Source organism: Pristiophorus japonicus, chromosome 11, assembly GCF_044704955.1.
Source record: "Pristiophorus japonicus isolate sPriJap1 chromosome 11, sPriJap1.hap1, whole genome shotgun sequence".
Taxonomy (NCBI): domain Eukaryota; kingdom Metazoa; phylum Chordata; class Chondrichthyes; family Pristiophoridae; genus Pristiophorus; species Pristiophorus japonicus.
Window position 1 is genome coordinate 174859099 of NC_091987.1, and position 20156 is coordinate 174879254.

Here is a 20156-nt window from a genome sequence, read left to right on the forward strand (position 1 = left end):
CACATGGTAACACTGGAACATACAGTAACACAGGGACTGACAGAAACACTTGGACAGTGAGCAGAACTGGGAAAACAAATTGAATGACAAAAAAACTGGGACACTCATTGTATCTGGGACACACAGTAAAACAGGATTGACAGTAACACTGGGGCTGAGAGTAAAACTGGGCCATGCAGTAACACTGAGACTGACAGTAATTCTGGGACAAACAGTAATACTGGGACACAGTAACACTGGGACTGACAGTAACACTGGGACTGACAGAAACATTGGTACACAGAGGAAAACTGGGACTGACAATAACACTGGGACACACAGTAACACTGGGACACACATTAACACTGAGACTGACAGTAATACTGATAAACACAGTAACATTGGGACTGAGAGTAACACTAGGACACATAATAACACTGGAATTGAAAGCAACACTGGGACTGAGAGTAAAACTGGAACACACAGTAATACTGGGACTGACAGTAACCCTGGGACACACAGAAACACTGGGACACTCATTAACTCTGGAACTGAGTGTAACACTGATAAACACAGTAACACTGGGACTGAGAGTGACACTTGGGCAAATAGTAACAATGGGATTGAATGTAACACTGGGAGGACAGTAAAACTGGGACACACAGTAAAAGTGGGACTGACACTAACGCTGGGAATGAAAGTAAAATTGGGATTGACAAGTACACTGGGACACACAGTAATACTGTTACTGACAGTTAAACCGGAACTGACAGTAACACTTGCACTAACAATAACACTGGGACACACAGTAACACTGTGATGCACAGTAACACTGGGACTGACAGTAATACTGGGGCACACATTAACAAAGGACTGAGAGTGACACTGGGATGCATGGTAATACTGGGACTGACAGTAATTCAAGGACAAACAGTAATTCTGGGACAGAGTAACACTGGGACACACAGTAACACTGTGACTGACAGTAACATTGGGAGACACAATCACACTGGGACTGAGAGTAACACTGGGACTGACAGTAACACGGGTACACACCGTAACACTGGGACATGTAGTAAAACTGGGACACAGTAACACTGGGACATAGTAACACTGGGACACACAGTAACACTGGGACTGACAGTAACAATTTGACACACAATAATACTGGGACACATAGTAACACTGGAACACACAGTACCACAGGGACTGACAGAAACACGTGGACACTGAGTAAAACTGGGAAAACAGTAACAAAGGGAATGACAAAAACACTGGGACACTCATTATATCTGGGACACACAGCAATACTGGATTGACAGTAACACTGGGGCTGAGAGTAATACTGGGCCATACAGTAACACTGGGACTGAGAGTAATTCTGGGACAAACAGTAATACTGGGACACGGTAACACTGGGACTGACAGTAACACTGGGACTGACAGTAACATTGGGACACAGAGGAAAACTGGGACTGACAGTAACACTGGGACACACAGTATCACTGGGACTGACAATAACACTGGGACACACAGTAACACTGGGACACACATTAACACTGAGACTGACAGCAATACTGATAAACACAGTAACATTGGGACTGAGAGTAACACTAGGACACATAATAACACTGGAATTGAATGCAACACTGAGACTGAGAGTAAAACTGGAACACACAGTAATACTGGGACTGACAGTAACCCTGGGACAAACAGAAACACTGGGACACTCATTAACTCTGGACTGAGTGTAACACTGATAAAAACAGCAACACTGGGACTGAGAGTGACACTGGGGCAAATAGTAACAATGGGATTGAATGTAACACTGGGAGGACAGTAAAACTGGGACACACAGTAAAAGTTGGACTGACACTAACACTGGGAACAAAAGTAAAATTCGGATTGACAGGAACACTGGGAAAGACAGTAACACTTGCACTGACAATAACACTGGGGCGCACAGTAACACTGGAACACACAGTAACACTGGGACTGCCAGAAACACTGGGCCACAGATAAACACTGGGACTGACAATAATATTTGGTCTGACAATAACACTGGGAAACACAGTAGTACTGGTACTGACAGTAATACTGGGACACACAGTTACACTGGGGCACATAGTAACCTGGAACACACGGTAACACAGTGACACACAGGAACACAGCGACTGACAGAAACACTGGGACACTGAGTAAAACTGGGAATACAGTAACACAGTGATGACAGAAACACTGGGCCACACATTGTATCTGGGACACACAGTGACACTGGATTGACAGTAACCCCAGGACAGAAGGTAACACTGGGACACACACTAACACGGAGGCTGAGAGTAACAGCGGGACACACAGTAACATTGGGAGACAGAAACACTGTGACTGTCAGTAATACTGGGACACACAGTAACACTGGAATACAAAGTAACACTGGGACTGACAGTTACACTGAGACACACAGTAACATGGGGACAGAGCAACACTGGGACACACATTAACAGTGGGATACATAGTAACACTGTGACACACAGTAACAGTGGGAATTACAGTAAAACTGGGACTGACAGTAACCCTGGGACACACAGTAACACTGGGCCTGAGAGTAACACCAGGACACACAGTAACACTGCGACTGACAGTAACACTGAGTTTTACAGTAAAACTGGGACAAACAGTAACACCAGGACACACAGTAACACCGGGACTGTCAGTAACACTGGGAATGACAGCAACGCTGGGACACAAATTAATACTGGGTCACACAGTAAGACTGGAATTGACAGTAACACCGGGACTGACAGTAACACGACAATTGACAGTGAAACTGGAACTGACATTAACACTGGGACACACAGTAACACAGTGAACCACAGTAACACTGGGACTGACAGTAACACTGGGACTGCGAGTAAAGCTGAGACACACAGTAACACTGGGATAACCAGTAGCACTGGGACTGACAGTAACACTGGGACTGACAATAACACTGTGACAACACAGTAAACCTGGGAAACACAGTTGCACTGGCATTGACAGTAACACTGGGATGGAAAGGAACACTGGGACACACAGTAACAGTGTTACTGTCAGCCCCAGTTTTACTGTGTGTCCCAGTCTTACTGTGTGTTCCAGTGTTTCTGTCATCCCCAGTGTTACGGTGTGTCCCAGCGTTACTGTCAGTACAAGTGTAAACATCAGTCCCAGTGTTATTGTCTGTCCCATTGTTACTGTGTGTCCCAGTGTTACTGTTATTCCAAGTGTTACTGTGTGTTCCAGTGTTACTGTATCTCCTGGTGTTACTGCCAGTTCCAGTGTTCCTGTCAGTCATACTGTTACTGTGTGTCCCAGTGTTACTTTCAATCCCAGTGTTACTGTCAGTGCCAGTGCTACAGTGTTTCTCAGTATTAATGTGTGTCCCAGTATTACTGTCAGTGCCAGTCTTACTGTGCATCCCAGTATTACTGTCAGTCCCAGTGCTACTGTGTGTCCAGTATTACTGTCAGTTCAGTGTTACTATTAGTCACAGAGCTACTGTGTGTCCCAGTGTTACTGCATGTCCAGTGTTACTGTCTGTCCAAGTGTTCCTGTCAGTTCCAGTGTTATTGTGTCCCCCAATGTTACTGTTTGCCCCAGTTTTACTGTGTTTCCCTGTGTTACTGTCAGCCCCAGTTTTACTGTATGTCCCAGTCTCACTGTGTATTCCAGTGTTTCTGTCATCCCCAGTGTTACTGTCTGCCCCATTGTTACTGCATGTGCCAGTGTTACTGTTAGTCCCAGTGTTACATGTGTCCCACAGCTACTGTGTTTTCCTGTGTGTCCAGGTGTTACTGTCATTCCTAGTGTTCCAGTCAGTCACACTGTTAAGGTGTGCCCCAGTGTAACTGTCTGCCCCATTGTTACTGCATGTCCCAGTGTTACTGTTAGTCCCAGTTTTACATGTATCCCACAGCTACTGTGTTTTCCTGTGTGTCCCGGTGTTACTGTCATTCCTAGTGTTCCAGTCAGTCACACTGTTAATGTGTGTCCCAGTGTTACTGTCTGCCCCATTGTTACTGCATGTGCCAGTGTTACTGTTAGTCCCAGTGTTACATGTGTCCCACAGCTACTGTGTTTTCCTGTGTGTCCCGGTGTTACTGTCATTCCTAGTGTTCCAGTCAGTCACACTGTTTCTGTGTGTCCCAGTGTTACTGTCCATCCCTGTGTTACTGTCAGTGCCAGTGCAACTGTGTTTCCCAGTGTTACTGTGTGTCCCAGTGTTACTGTGTGTCCGAGTGTTACTGTCAGTCCCAGTCTTACTGTGCATCCCAATATCACTGTCAGTCCCAGTGCTACTGTGTGTCCAAGTTTTACTATGTGTACCAGCGTTACTGTCAGGCACAGAGTTACTATGTGTCCCAGTGTGACTATGTGTCCCAGTGTTACTGTCAATCCAAGTGTTAGTGTCAGTCCCAGTGTTACTGTGTTTTGCAGTGTTACTGTGTGTCCCAGTGTTACTGTGTCTCCCGGTGTTACTGTCAGTCCCAGTGTTACGTGTGTCCCAGTGCTACTGTGTGTTCCAGTGTTACTGTGTCTCCCGGTGTTACCGTCAGTCCCAGTGTTCCTGTTAGTCACACTGTTACTGTGTGTCCCAGTGTTACTTTCAGTCCCAATGTTACTGTCAGTGCCAGTGCTACTGAGTGTCCCAGTTTAACTGTCAATGCAAGTGCTACTGTGTTTCCCAGTGTTACTGTGTGTCCCAGTGTTATGTCAGTCCCCGTGCTACTGTATGTCCCAGTATTACTGTTTGTTTCAGCTTTACTGTCAGTCCCAGTGGTACTGTCATTCAATATGTTACTGTGTGTCGCAGAATTAATGTGTGTCCCAGTGTTACTGTCAGTCCCAGTGTTACTGTCATTGACAGTGTTACTATGTCTCCCAGTATTACTGTGTGTCCCAGTTTTACTGTCAGTCCCTGTGGTACTGTGTTTCGCAGTGTTACTGTGTTTCTCAGTGTTACTGTCATTGCCACTGTTACTATCAGTCTCAGTGTTACTGTCAGTCCCAATGTTTCTTACAGTCCCAGTTTTACTGTCAGCCACACCATTACTGTATGCCCAATTATTACAGTCAGTCACAGTGTTATTGCATGTCTCAGTGTTAGAGTGTGTCACAGTTTTATTGTCAGTCCCAGAGTTACAGTCAGTCCTATTTTGCTGTGTGTCCCAGTGTTACTGACAGTTCCGGTTTTACTGTGTGTCCCAGTGTTACTGTCAGCCCAAGAATATTAGAGCCTGTCACAGTGTCACTGTGTGTCCCAGTGTTACTGCGTGTCCCAGTGTTACTGTCTGTCTGTGTGTTACTGTCAGTTCCAGTGTTACTGTGTCTCCCAGTGTTACACGGTGTCCCAGTTTTACTGTGTTTCCCAGTGTAACTGTCAGCCCCAGTTTTACAGTGTGTACTGGGAGACACAGTAACACTGGGACTGATAGTAACAATGGGACATACAGTAACACTTGGACTGGCAGTAACATTGGGACACACTCATTCTCTGGGACTATCTGTAACTCTGGGAAACACTGTAAAACTGAGACACACATTAACACTGGGACACACGTTAACACTGTGATTGACAGTAACAATGGGACACATCGTAACACTGGCAATGAGAGTAACACTGCGACATAAAGTAACCCTTGGACTGACAGTTACAATGGGACGTCCATTAAAGTTGGGGCACACCGTAACACTGGGGCACACACTAAGACCGGTACTGAAATTAACACTGGGACCAACAGTAAAGCTGGGACACACAGTAACACTGGGACACACAGTAGCACTGGGACTGACATAACACTGGGACACACAGTAGCACTGGGACTGACAGTAACACTGGGACACACAGTAAAACTGGGACACACAGCAACAGAGTGACTGACAGGAACACTGAGACTGACAGTAACACCGGGACACACAGTAACACTGGAAAACAGATTATCACTGGGACACACGTAACACTGGGACGAACAGTAATACTGGTACACACAGTAACAATAGGACAGACAGTAACACTGGGACTGATGTTAAAACTTGGACTGACAGTAACACTGAGACACACAGCAAAACTAGGACTGACAGTCACACTGGGACTGACAATAACAATGTGACACACAGTAACACTGGGACACACAATAACACTGGGATTGATTGTAACACAGGGACAAGCAGTAACACTGGGACTGACAGTAACACAGGGATACACAGTAACACACTGGGACTGACAGTAACACTGGGACTGACAATAACACTGTGACACACAGTAACACTGGGACACACACTAATACTGTGAATGACAGTCACAATGGCACACATAGTAGCACTGGCAATGAGAGTAACACTGGGTGACAAAGTGACGCTTGGACTGACAGTTACACTGGGGCTGACAGTAAAGCTGGGAAACACAGTAACACTGGGACACACAGTAGCACTGGGACTGACAGTAACACTGGGATGCACAGTAAGATTGGGACTGACAATAACACTGGGACACACATTAAAACTGGGACACACAGTGGCACTGGGACTGACAGTGACACGGAGACACACAGTAACATTATGACTGACAGTAACACTGGGACTGAAAGTAACACTGAGACTGATAATAACACTGAGACTGATAGTAACACTGGCAATGACAGTAACACTGGGGAACACAGTACACTGCCAAACACAGTAGCACTGGGACACACAGTACTACTGGGAGGCACAGTAACATTGTGAATGACAGTAACACTGGGACAAACAATAACACTGGGACTGACTGTAACACTGGGACACACAATAACACAGGTACTGACAGTAATATTGGTACACACAGTAACACTGTGACACACAGTAACACTGGGACACACAATAACACTGAGACACACACTAAAACTGTGAATGACAGTAAAAATGGGACACATAGTAACACTGGGACTGAGAGTAACACTGGAACACAGTAACACTGGGATTGACAGTAACACTGGTCCTGACAATAACACTGACACACAGTAACACTAGGACACACACTAAGACTGGAACTGACAGTAACACTGGAACTGACAGTAAAGCTGGGACACATAGTAACACTGGCACACACAGTAGCACTGGGACTGACAGTAACACTGGGAAGCACAGTAACACTGGGACACACAGTAATACTGGAAAACACAGTAGCACAGGCACTGACAGTAACACTGGGACACAGAGTAACACTCGGACAAACAGTAACACTGGGACACAGAGTAACACTGGGGCTGACAGTAACATTGGAACACACTGTGAGACTTGGACACACAGTAAAATTGGGACTGACAGAAACTCTGGAAAACACAGTAAAACTGGGACACACAGTACACTGGGACACACATTGAAACTCGGACTGACAGTGACACTGGGACTGACATTAACACTCGGACACACAGCAAAACTAGGACTGACAGTAAAACGGGGACTGACAATAACACTGTGACACACAGTAACACTGGGACTGACAGTAACACTGGGACACACAATAACACTGGGACTGACTGTAACACTGGGACAAACAGTAACACTCGACTGACAGTAACACTGGGACACACAATAACACTGGGACACATACTGACACTGTGAATGACAGTAACAATGGGGCACATAGTAACACTTGGACTGAGAGTAATACTGGGACACAAAAGTAGCCTTTGAACTGACAGTTACACTGGGACTGACAGTAAAGCTGGGGCACACCGTAACACTGGGGCAAACAGTAGCACGGGACTGACATAACACTGGGACACACAGTAGCACTGGGACTGACAGTAACACTGGGACACACAGTAAAACTGGGATCGACAGTAACACTGGTCCTGACAATAACACTGACACACAGTAATTCTGGGATACACAATAAGACTGGGACTGACAGTAACACTAGGACTGACAGTAAAGCTGGGACCCACATTAACACTGGGAGACACAGTAGCATTGTGACTGACAGTAACACTGGGACACACAATAACACTGGGACACACACTAACACTGTGAATGACAGTAAAAATGGGACACATAGTAACACTGGGACTGAGAGTAACACTGGAACACAGTAACGCTGGGATTGACAGTAACACTGGTCCTAACAATAACACTGACACACAGTAACACTAGGACACACACTAAGACTGGGACTGACAGTAACACTGGAACTGACAGTAAAGCTGGGACACATAGTAACACTGGCACACACAGTAGCACTGGGACTGACAGTAACACTGGGAAGCACAGTAACACTGGGACACACAGTAACACTAGAAAACACAGTCGCACAGGCACTGACAGTAACACTGGGACACAGAGTAACACTCGGACAAACAGTAACACTGGGACACAGAGTAACACTGGGGCTGACAGTAACATTGGAACACACTGTGAGACTTGGACACACAGTAAAATTGGGACTGACAGTAACTCTGGAAAACACAGTAAAACTGGGACACACAGTACACTGGGACACACATTGAAACTCGGACTGACAGTGACACTGGGACTGACATTAACACTCGGACACACAGCAAAACTAGGACTGACAGTAAAACGGGGACTGACAATAACACTGTGACACACAGTAACACTGGGACTGACAGTAACACTGGGACACACAATAACACTGGGACTGACTGTAACACTGGGACAAACAGTAACACTCGACTGACAGTAACACTGGGACACACAATAACACTGGGACACATACTGACACTGTGAATGACAGTAACAATGGGGCACATAGTAACACTTGGACTGAGAGTAATACTGGGACACAAAAGTAGCCTTTGAACTGACAGTTACACTGGGACTGACAGTAAAGCTGGGGCACACCGTAACACTGGGGCACACAGTAGCACGGGACTGACATAACACTGGGACACACAGTAGCACTGGGACTGACAGTAACACTGGGACACACAGTAAAACTGGGATCGACAGGAACACTGGTCCTGACAATAACACTGACACACAGTAATTCTGGGATACACAATAAGACTGGGACTGACAGTAACACTAGGACTGACAGTAAAGCTGGGACCCACATTAACACTGGGAGACACAGTAGCATTGTGACTGACAGTAACACTGGGACACACAATAACACTGGGACACACACTAACACTGTGAATGACAGTAAAAATGGGACACATAGTAACACTGGGACTGAGAGTAACACTGGAACACAGTAACACTGGGATTGACAGTAACACTGGTCCTAACAATAACACTGACACACAGTAACACTAGGACACACACTAAGACTGGGACTGACAGTAACACTGGAACTGACAGTAAAGCTGGGACACATAGTAACACTGGCACACACAGTAGCACTGGGACTGACAGTAACACTGGGAAGCACAGTAACACTGGGACACACAGTAACACTAGAAAACACAGTCGCACAGGCACTGACAGTAACACTGGGACACAGAGTAACACTCGGACAAACAGTAACACTGGGACACAGAGTAACACTGGGGCTGACAGTAACATTGGAACACACTGTGAGACTTGGACACACAGTAAAATTGGGACTGACAGTAACTCTGGAAAACACAGTAAAACTGGGACACACAGTACACTGGGACACACATTGAAACTCGGACTGACAGTGACACTGGGACTGACATTAACACTCGGACACACAGCAAAACTAGGACTGACAGTAAAACGGGGACTGACAATAACACTGTGACACACAGTAACACTGGGACTGACAGTAACACTGGGACACACAATAACACTGGGACTGACTGTAACACTGGGACAAACAGTAACACTCGACTGACAGTAACACTGGGACATTCAGTAACAAAGGGACTGACAGTAAAACTGGGACACACAGTAATACTCGGACTGACAGTAACACTGAGACACGCAATAACACTGGGACACATACTGACACTGTGAATGACAGTAACAATGGGACACATAGTAACACTTGGACTGAGAGTAATACTTGGACACAAAGTAGCCTTTGGACTGACAGTTACACTGGGACTGACAGTAATGCTGGGACACACAGTAACACTGGGACACACAGTAACAATGAGGCTGACAAAAACACTGGAACACACAGTGAGACTGGGACACATAGTAAAACTGGGACTGGCATTAAAACTGGGAAACACAGTAAAACTGGGAAACACAGTAGCACTGGGATTGACAGTAACACCGGGACTGACAATAACACTGTGACTGACAGTAACACTGGGACACACAGTAAAATTGGTAAAGACAGTAACACTGGGACTGAAAATAACACTGGGATACACAGTAACAGTGTGACTGGCAGGAACACTGGGACTGATAGTAATACCGGGACACACAGTAACACTGGAACATACAATAGCACTGGGAAACACAGTAAAACTGGGACACACAGGAAAACTGGGACACATAGTAACACTGGGACTGACAGTAACACTCGGACTGACAGTAACACTGTGACACGCAGTAAAAGTGGGACACACAGTAACAATGAGACAGACCTTAATGTCCTGGGACTGACAGCAACACTGGGACACATAATAACACTGGTACTGACAGTAACCCTGGGACACACAGCTAAACTAGGACTGACAGTAACACTGGTACTGGCAATAACACTGTGCCACACAGTAACACTGGGACACACAATAAAACTGTGACTGACTGTAACACTGGGACAACCAGTAACACTGGGACTGACAGTAACACTGGGACACACAATAATACAAGGACTGACAGTGACACTGGGACTGACAGTAACACTGGGACAGACCATAACACTGTGACACACAGTAACACTGGGACACACAATAAAACTGGGACACACACTAACACTGTGAATGACAGTAACAATGGGACACATTGTAACACTGGGACTAAGAGTAACAGTGGGACACAAAGCAGCCCTTGGACTGAGAGTTACACTGGTACTGACGGTAAAGCTGGGGCACGCCATAGCACTGGGACACACAGTAGCATTGGAACTGACAGAAACACTGGAACGCACCGTAAGATTGGGACTGTCAATAATACTGGGACACACAGTAAAACTGCGATACACAGTAGCACTGGGACTGACAGTAACACTGCGATACACATTAACAGTGTGACTGACAGTAACACTGGGACTGATAGTAACACTGGCAATGAGAGTAACACTGGAACTGAAAGTAAAACTGGGACACACATTAACACTGGGAGACACGGTAACACTGGTACTGACAGTAACACTGGGACTGAAAGTAACACTGGAGCACATAGTATCACTGTGATTGACAGTAATATTGAGACACACAGTAATACTGGAACACACAGTAGCACTGGGACACAAGGTAACACTGGGACTAACGGTAACAGTGGGACACACAGTAACAATGGGACAGACAATAACACTGGGTCTGATATTAACACTTTAACTGACAGTAACGGTGGGACACACAGTAACACTGGGAATGACAGATACACTGAAACACACAGTAACACTGGGACTGGCAGTAACACTGGGACTGACAGTAACACTGGGAGACACAGTAACACTAGGACTGGCAGTAACACTGGGACATACATTAACACTGGGTCTGGCAGTAACACTGAGAGTCACATTCACACTGGGAATGACAGTAGCACTGGGACTGACAGTAACACTGGGACACAGAGAAAAATTGCGACACACAGTAATACCATGACTGACAGCTGCACTGGGACTGACAGTAACACTGGGACACACAGTAACACTGGGACATGTAGTAAAACTGAGACACAGTAACACTGGGACATAGTAACACTGGGACACACAGTAACACTGGGACTGACAGTAACAATTTGACACACAATAATACTGGGATACATAGTAACACTGGAACACATAGTACCACAGGGACTGACAGAAACACTTGGACACTGAGTAAAACTGGGAAAACAGTAACAAAGTGAATGACACAAACACTGGGACACTCATTATATCTGGGACACACAGCAACACTGGATTGACAGTAACACAGGGGCTGAGAGTAAAACTAGGCCATACAGTAACACTGGGACTGACAGTAACACTGGGACATGTAGTAAAACTGAGACACAGTAACACTGGGACATAGTAACACTGAGACACACATTAACACTGAGACTGACAGCAATATTGATAACCACAGTAACATTGGGACTGAGAGTAACACTAGGACACATAGTAACACTGGAATTGAAAGCAACACTAGGACTGATAATAAAACTGGGACACACAGTAATATTGGGACTGACAGTAAAACTGGGACACACAGAAGCACTGGGACATGCATTAACTCCGGAACTGAGTGTAACACAAATAAACACAGCAACACTGGTACTGAGAGTGACACTGGGGCAAATAGTAACAATGGGATTGAATGTAACACTGGGAGGACAGTAAAACTGGGACACACAGTAAAAGTGGGACTGACACTAACACTGGGAGTGAAAGTAAAATTGGGATTGACAAGAACACTGGGAAAGACAGTAACACTTGCACTGACAATAACACTGGGGCACACAGTAACACTGGACCACAAGTAACACTGGGACTGACAGAAACACTGGGCCATAGATAAGCACTGGGACTGACAATAATATTTGGTCTGACAATAACACTAGGACACACAGTAGCACTGGTACTGACAGTATTATTGGGACGCACAGTTACACTGGGGCACATAGTAACCTGGAACACACGGTAACACAGTGACACACAGGAACACAGCAACTGACAGAAACACTGGGACACTGAGTAAAACTGGGAATACAGTAACACACTGATGACAGAAACACTGGGCCACACATTGTATCTGGGACACACAGTGACACTGGATTGACAGTAACCCCAGGACAGAAGGTAACACTGGGACACACAGTAACATTGGGATACAGAAACACTGTGACTGTCAGTAACACTGGGACACAAAGTAACACTGTGACTGTCAGTAACACTGGGTCACACAGTAACACTGGAACACAAAGTAACACTGGGACTGACAGTTACACTGAGACACACAGTAACACGGGGACAGAGCAACACTGGGACACACATTAACAGTGGGACACATAGTAACACTGTGACACACAGTAACAGTGGGACTTACAGTAAAACTGTGACACACAGTAACAAGGGGACACATAGTAACACTCACTGCAACACATAGTAACACTGGGACTGACAGTAACCCTGGGACACACAGTAACACTGGGACTGAGAGTAACACCTGGACACACAGTAACACTGCGACTGACAGTAACACTTAGTTTTACAGTAAAACTGGGACATACAGTAACATCAGGACACACAGTAACACCGGGACTGTCAGTAACACAGGGAGACACAGTAACACTGGAACACACAATAACACTGGAGACACAGTAACACTGCGAAACACAGTAACACCGGGACTGACAGTAACACTACAATTGACAGTGAAACTGGAACTGACATTAACACTGGGACACACAGTAACACTGTGAAACACAGTAACACTGGGACTGACAGTAACACTCGGATTGATAGTAATGCTGGGAAACATAGTCACACTGGGACACATTGTAACTCAGTGACTGACAGTAACACTGGGACTGCGTGTAAAGTTGAGACACACAGTAACATTGGGATACACAGTAGCACTGGGACTGACAGTAACACTGGGACTGACAATACACTGTGACAACACAGTAAAACTGGGAAACACAGTTGCACTGGCACTGACAGTAACACTGGGATGGAAAGGAACACTGGGACACACAGTAACAGTGTTAGTGTCAGCCCCAGTTTTACTGTGTGTCCCAGTCTCACTGTGTGTTCCAGTGTTTCTGTCATCCCCAGTGTTACTGTGTGTTCCAGTGTTACTGTTTCTCCTGGTGTTACTGCCAGTTCCAGTGTTCCTGTCAGTCACACTGTTACTGTGTGTCCCAGTGTTACTTTCAATCCCAGTATTACTGTCAGTGCCAGTGCTACGGTGTTTCCCAGTATAATGTGTGTCCCAGTATTAGTCAGTGCCAGTCTTACTGTGCTTCCCAGTATTACTGTCAGTCCCAGTGCTACTGTGTGTCCCAGTGTTACTGTCAGTCCCAGTGTTACTATCAGCCACAGAGCTACTGTGTGTCCCAGTGTTACTGCATGTCCAGTGTTACTGTCTGTCCGAGTGTTACTGTCAGCCCCAGTTGTACTGTATGTCCCTGTCTCACCTGTATTCCAGTGTTTCTGTCATCCCCAGTGTTACGTTGTGTCCCAGTGTTGCTGTCAGTACAATTGTTAACATCAGTCCCAGTGTTACTGTGTGTCACAGTGTTACTGTCAGTCCCATTGTCACTATCAGTCACACAGCTACTGTGTGTTGCAGTTTTACTGTGTGTGCCAGTGTTACTGTCTGCCCCATTGTTACTGCGTGTCCCAGTGTTACTGTTAGTCCCAGTGTTACACGTGTCCCACAGCTACCGTGTTCTCCAGTGTTCCTGTGTGTCCCGGTGTTACTGTCATTCCTAGTGTTCCAGTTAGTCACACTGTTACTGTGTGTCCCAGTGTTACTTTCCATCCCTGTGTTACTGTCAGTGCCAGTGCAACTGTGTTTCCCAGTGTTACTCTGTGTCCCAGTGTTACTGTCAGGCACAGAGTTACTATGTGTCCCAGTGTGACTATGTGTCCCAGTGTTACTGTCAATCCAAGTGTTACTGTCAGTCCCAGTGTTACTGTGTTTCGCAGTGTTACTGTGTGTCCCAGTATTATTGTGTGTTCCAGTGTTACTGCGTCTACCGTTGTTACTGTCAGTCCCAGTGTTCCTGTTAGTCACACTGTTACTGTGTGTCCTAGTGTTACTTTCACTCCCAATGTTACTGTCAGTGCCAGTGCTACTGTGTGTCCCAGTTTTACTGTCAGTTCCAGTGCTGCTGTGTTTACCAGTGTTACTGTGTGTCCCAGTGTTTATGTCAGTCCCAGTCTTACTGTGCGCTCCAGTGTTATGTCAGTCCCCGTGCTAATGTGTGTCGCAGTATTACTGTGTGTTTCAGCTTTACTGTCAGTCCCAGTGGTACTGCCATTCACTATGTTACCGTGTGTCGCAGAATTACTGTCAGTCCCAGTGTTACTGTCAATCACAGTGTTACTATGTCTCCCAGTTTTACTGTCAGTCCCTGTGGTACGGTGTTTCGCAGTGTTACTGTGTTTCTCAGTGTTACTGTCATTGCCACTGTTACTATCAGTCTCAGTGTTACTGTCAGTCCCAATGTTTCTTTCAGTCCCAGTTTTACTGTCAGTCACACCATTACTGTGTGTCCAACTGTTACAGTCAGTCACAGTGTTATTGTATGTCTCAGTGTTACAGTGTGTCACAGTTTTATTGTCAGTCCCAGTGTTACAGTCAGTCATATTTTGCTGTGTGTCCCAGTGTTACTGACAGTTCCAGTTTTACTGTGTGTCCCAGTGTTAGTTTCAGCCCAAGAATATTAGAGCCTGTCACAGTGTCACTGTGTGTCCCAGTGTTACTGTCTGTCCGAGTGTTACTGTAAGTTCCAGTGTTACTGTGTCTCCCAGTGTTACTGTGTGCCCTAGTTTTACTGTGTTTCCCAGTGTAACTGTCAGCCCCAGTTTTACTGTGTGTACTGGGAGACACAGTAACACTGGGACTGGCAGTAACACTGGGACACACAGTAGCACTGGGACTGACATAACACTGGGACACACAGTAGCACTGGGACTGACAGTAACACTGGGAAACACAGTAAAACTGGGACACACAGCAACAGAGTGACTGACAGGAACACTGAGACTGACAGTAACACCGGGACACACAGTAACACTGGAAAACAGATTATCACTGGGACACACGTAACACCGGTACTAACAGTAATACTGGGACACACAGTAACAATGGGACAGACAGTAACACTGGGACTGATGTTAAAACTTAGACTGACAGTAACACTGCGACACACTGCAAAACTAGGACTGACAGTCACACTGGGACTGACAATAACAATGTGACACACAGTAACATTGGGACACACAATAACACTGGGACTGACTGTAACACAGGGACAAACAGTAACACTGGGACTGACAGTAACACAGGGATACACAGTAACAAACTGGGACTGACAGTAACACTGGGACTGACAATAACACTGTGACACATAGTAACACTGGGACACACACTAATACTGTGAATGACAGTCACAATGGCACACATAGTAGCACTGGCAATGAGAGTAATACTGGGACACAAAATGGCGCTTGGACTGACAGTTACACTGGGACTGACAGTAAAGCTGGGAAACACAGTAACACTGGGACACACGGTAGCACTGGGACTGACAGTAACACTGGGACTGACAGTAACACTGAGACTGATAGTAACACTGGCAATTACAGTGACATTGGGGAACACAGTAACACTGCAAAACACAGTAACACTGGGACACACAGTAATACTGGGAGGCACAGTAACATTGTGAATGACAGTAACACTGGGACAAACAATAACACTGGGACTGACTGTAACACTGGGACAAACAGTAACAATGGGACCGACAGCAACACTGGGACACACAATAACACAGGTACTGACAGTAATATTGGGACACACAGTAACACTGGGACACACAATAACACTAGGACACACACTAACACTGTGAATGACAGTAACAATGGGACACATAGTAACACTGAGACTGAGAGTAACACTGGAACACACAGTAACACTGGGATCAACAGTAACACTGGTCCTGACAATAACACTGGCACACAGTAATTCTGGGATACACAATAAGACTGGGACTGACATTACCACTAGGACTGACAGTAAAGCTGGGACACACAATAACACTGGAACACACACTAACACTCTGAATGACAGTAACCATGGGACACATAGCAACACCAGGACTGAGAATAAAACTGGAACACACAGTAACACTGGGATCGACAGTAACACTGGTCCTGACAATAACACTGACACACAGTAACACTAGGATACACACTAAGACTTGGACTGACAGTAACACTGGAACTGACAGTGAAGCTGGGACACATAGTAACACTGGCCCACACAGTAGCACTGGGACTGACAGTAACACTGGGAAGCACAGTAACACTGGGACACACTGTAACACTGGAAAACACAGTAGCACAGGCACTGTCAGTAACACTGGCACACACTCTAGCACTGGCACTGATAGTAACGCTGGGACACACAGTAACACTGGAACACACATTATCACTGGGACACACATAACACTTGGACTAACAGTAACACTGGGACAGAGAGTAACACTGGGACTGATGTTAACACCTGGACTGACAGTGACACTGGGAAATGCAGTAACAATGGGACTGGCAGTAATACTGGGACACACAGTTAATCTGTGACTATCAGTAACTCTGGGACACACAGTAAAACAGCAACACACCGTAACACTGTGGCGGATAGCAAAACTGGGACTGACAGTAACACTGGGACACACAGTAAAACTGGAACACACGGAGACACTGGGAAACACAAAAACACTGGGAGACACAGTAACACTTGGAAAAACAGTAACACTGCGACTGACAGTTAAACTGGGACACACTGAAACACAGGGACTGACAGTTAGACTGGGACGCACAGTAACACTGGGACTGACGGTAACACTGGGACTGACAATAACACTGTGACACACAGAAACACTGGGTCACACAATAACACTGGTGGACACAAACACTGTGAATGACAGTAACAATGGGACACATACTAACACTGGGACTGAGAGTAACACTGGGACTCAAAGTAGTCCTTGGACTAACAGTTACACTGGGACTGACAGTAAAGCTGGGACACACAATAACACCGGGACTGAGAGTTACACTGGGAATGCTCAATAAAATTGGGACTGATAATAACACTGGGACACACAGTAACACTGGGACTGACTGTAACACGGACACACAGCAACAGTGTGACTGACAGTAACACTGGACACACAGTAAGATTGGTAAACACAGTAACACTGGGACTGAAAATAACACTGGGACACACAGTAACAATGTGACTGGCAGGAAAACTGGGACTGATAGTAACACCGGGACACACAGTAACACTGGGACAAACAGTAACACTGGGACACACAGTAGCATTGGGACTGACTGTAACACGGACACACAGCAACAGTGTGACTGACAGTAACACTGGGACTGAAATTAACACTGGGAAACACAGTAACACTGCGAAACACAGTAACACTGGGACTGACAATAAAACTGGGACACACAGTAACACTGGGACTGAGAATAACAATGTGACATACTTTAACACTGGGATTGACAGTAACACTGACCCTGACAATAACACTGACACACAGTAATACTGGGATACAAAATAAGACTGGGACTGACAGTAAAGCTGGGACACCCAGTAACACTGGGAAACACAGTAGCACTGGGACTGACAGTAACACTGGGACTGACAATAACACTGTGACTGACAGTAAAACTGGGACTGACAATAACACTGTGACTGACAGTAGCACTGGGACACACAGTAAGATTGGTAAACACAGTAACACTGGGACTGAAAATAACACTGGGACACACAGTAACAGTGTGACTGGCAGGAACACTGGGACTGATAGTAACACCGGGACACACAGTAATACTGGAACATACATAGCACTGGGACACACGTAACACTGGGACTAACAGTAACACTGGGACACACATTGGACTGGGACTGACAGTAACACTGGAGCACACAGTAACAGCGTGACTGACTGTAACAGTGGGGCACACAGATAATCTGGGAAACACAATAACACTGCGACACAGAGTAACACTCGGAAAAACAGTAACACTGGGACACAGAGTAACAGTGGTGCTGACAGTAACACTGGAACACACTGTGAGACTGGGACACACAGTAAAATTGGGACTGACAGTAACTCTGGAAAACACAGTAAAATTGGGACACACAGTACACTGGGAAAACATTGAAACTGGGACTGACAGTGACACTGGGACTGACATTAACACTCGGACACACAGCAAAACTAGGACTGACAGTAAATCTGGGACTGACAATAACACTGTGACACACAGTAACACTGGGACACACAATAACACTGGGACACATACTGACACTGTGAATGACAGTAACAATGGGACACATAGTAACACTGGGACTGAGAATAATACTGGGACACAAAGTAGCCTTTGGACTGACAGTTACACTGGGACTGACAGTAAAGCTGGGACACACAGTAACACTGGGACACACAGTAACAATGGGGCTGTCAAAATCACTGAAACACACAGTGAGACTGGGACACATAGTAAAACTGGGACTGACATTAAAACTGGGAAACACAGTAGCACTGGGACTGACAGTAACACTGGGACTGACAATAACACTGTGACTGACAGTAACACTGGGACACACAGTAAGATTGGTAAACACAGTAACACTGGGACTGAAAATAACACTGGGACACAGTAACAGTGTGACTGGCAGGAACACTGGGACTGATAGTATATCCTTAACACAGTAACACAGGAACATACAATAGCACTGGGACACACGTAACACTGGGACTAACAGTAACACCCGGGACGCACAGTAACAATGGGACACACATTGGACTGGGACTGTCAGTAACACTGGAGCACACAGTAACAGTGTGACAGACTGTAACAGTGGGACACACAGATAATCTGGGAAACACAATAACACTGGGACACAGAGTAACACTCAGACAAACAGTAACACTGGGACACAGAGTAACACTGGGGCTGACAGTAACACTGGAACACACTGTGAGACTGGGACACGCAGTAAAATTGGGACTGACAGTAACTCTGGAAAACACAGTGAAACTGGGACTGACAGTGACACTGGGACTGACATTAACACTCGGACACACAGCAAAACTAGGACTGACAGTAAAACTGGGACTGACAATTACACTGTGACACACAGTAACACTGGGACTGACAGTAACACTGGGACACACAATAACACTGGGACTGACTGTAACACTGGGACAAACAGTAACACTAGACTGACAGTAACACTGGGACACACAATAACACAGGGACTGACAGTAAAACTGGGACACACAGTAACACTCAAACTGACAGTAACACTGGGACACACAAT